At 50.3% G+C, this 2,500-nt stretch overlaps 1 non-coding gene across 1 annotated transcript; it reads left to right on the top strand.

The window, feature by feature from the left end:
- Positions 1–1,840: 1,840 nt before the first annotated feature.
- LOC143351158 (5.8S ribosomal RNA) lies at positions 1,841–1,995 on the top strand. The gene has a single exon (XR_013081527.1). It is a non-coding gene; the product is annotated as a 5.8S ribosomal RNA (ribosomal RNA).
- The last annotated feature ends 505 nt before the right edge of the window (positions 1,996–2,500 follow it).

The following is a 2,500-nucleotide window of genomic DNA, read 5'->3' as shown; positions in this document are numbered from 1 at the left end:
TTCGTTCGTAAATGAATGTTATACATACTCACGGATAGCCTGAGGCGAATAATCGCAAACGACGACGCGTCGATTGTGCGGCCATCGTTGCTCGCGCGGACTAACGACGATCAGCCGAGACGGCTGTAGTTTATCGCATCGATTTCATCGAGCAACCGATGGACGCTGCCGCGTTCGTTCGTAAATGAATGTTATACATACTCACGGATAGCCTGAGGCGAATGATCGCAAACGACGACGCGTCGATTTTGCGGCCATCGTTGCTCGCGCGACTAACGACGACCAGCCGAGAAGGCTGTAGTTATCGCATCGATTTCATCGAGCAACCGATGGGCGCTGCCGCGTTCGTTCGTATATGAATATTATACATACTCACGGATAGCCAGAGGCGAATAATCGCAAACGACGACGCGTCGATTTTGCGGCCATCGTTGCTCGCGCGACTAACGACGACCAGCCGAGACGGCTGTAGTTTATCGCATCGATTTCATCGAGCAACCGGTGGACGCTGCCGCGTTCGTTCGTAAATGAATAATATACATACTCATGGCTAACTTGAGGCGAATAATCGCAAACGGACGACGCGTCGATTTTGCGGCCATCGTTGCTCGCGCGACTAACGACGACCAGCCGAAACGGCTGTAGTTTATCGCATCGATTTCATCGAGCAACCGATGGACGCTGCCGCGTTCGTTCGTAAATGAATAATATACATACTCATGGCTAACTTGAGGCGAATAATCGCAAACGACGACGCGTCGATTTTGCGGCCATCGTTGCTCGCGCGACTAACGACGACCAGCCGAAACGGCTGTAGTTTATCGCATCGATTTCATCGAGCAACCGATGGACGCTGCCCGCGTTCGTTCGTAAATGAATAATATACATACTCATGGCTAACTTGAGGCGAATAATCGCAAACGACGACGCGTCGATTTTGCGGCCATCGTTGCTCGCGCGACTAACGACGACCAGCCGAAACGGCTGTAGTTTATCGCATCGATTTCATCGAGCAACCGATGGACGCTGCCGCGTTCGTTCGTAAATGAATAATATACATACTCATGGCTAACTTGAGGCGAATAATCGCAAACGACGACGCGTCGATTTTGCGGCCATCGTTGCTCGCGCGACTAACGACGACCAGCCGAAACGGCTGTAGTTTATCGCATCGATTTCATCGAGCAACCGATGGACGCTGCCGCGTTCGTTCGTAAATGAATGTTATACATACTCATGGCTAACTTGAGGCGAATAATCGCAAACGACGACGCGTCGATTTTGCGGCCATCGTTGCTCGCGCGACTAACGACGACCAGCCGAGACGGCTGTAGTTTATCGCATCGATTTCATCGAGCAACCGATGGACGCTGCCGCGTTCGTTCGTAAATGAATAATATACATACTCATGGCTAACGTGAGGCGAATAATCGCAAACGACGACGCGTCGATTGTGCGGCCATCCGTTGCTCGCGCGACTAACGACGACCAGCCGAGAAGGCTGTAGTTTATCGCATCGATTTCATCGAGCAACCGATGGGCGCTGCCGCGTGCGTTCGCCCGATTGCGCGTGAAGTTACTGTTCGGAACCAAGAATATACGGGTGTATTATACCCGTTTGGTCGCAGCCACGCGCAAAGGCTTTTGAATGTACTGTACGCCCGGCCGTCGAACGATGGTTTTCCGTCATTCAGGAAACAAAAAGAAACTTTTGTCGTCGATATGGCGCGTTCAATCCTCCGTCGATACGCTGGTCGGAGGTGCGAACATCGAATATTTTAAAGCAAAGAACAAGGAGCATTTTTAAATACAAAGAGAAAAATTGTAAATTGTATATGATTACCCTGAACGGTGGATCACTTGGCTCGTGGGTCGATGAAGAACGCAGCTAATTGCGCGTCAACGTGTGAACTGCAGGACACATGAACATCGACATTTCGAACGCACATTGCGGTCCACGGATAAAATTCCTGGACCACGCCTGGCTGAGGGTCGTTCACTTGTCCTAAAACTGCTTGCGTTGTTCTCAGATTCCCTAACCCCGCCGTCGTTTACCTCTCCTTTCGGGGAGATGGCGAAGAACGTTTCGGAGCCGGGTCGATGAAGAGAAAAGGTATCAACGTACGAGCGAGAATTTGGGTATTTCGTTGGCGTTTGTCGCTGGACGTACGAAAAAGAATAAATATTATATATTATTGGCAAGTTTGCGCACCCCTTGCGTGGTGAGGCAGAGATCAGTCTGGACTCGCGCGAGTGTTTTACGGCGTCGTGCGTCGTGTTGTCTGGAGTATCATCACGACCGCCCGTTAAAGCACCGCTCCTACGATTTCTGACTTTGACGGCACTAAAAACCACCGTGGGGCGCAAATCGCGTTTCGTACAAATCTAATGATTACCGGCGCTCCCGACGTTGCCCGAAGTTAATAATTTATGCAAAGGAAAGAGAAAATAAAGCGTATACTAGTTTTGGAGCATAACAAAAAGGACACTGGAAAGGAAA

This window comes from Colletes latitarsis, unplaced genomic scaffold, assembly GCF_051014445.1.
Source record: "Colletes latitarsis isolate SP2378_abdomen unplaced genomic scaffold, iyColLati1 scaffold0081, whole genome shotgun sequence".
NCBI classification, from domain to species: domain Eukaryota; kingdom Metazoa; phylum Arthropoda; class Insecta; order Hymenoptera; family Colletidae; genus Colletes; species Colletes latitarsis.
This window is presented reverse-complemented; position numbering and strand designations above follow the sequence as displayed.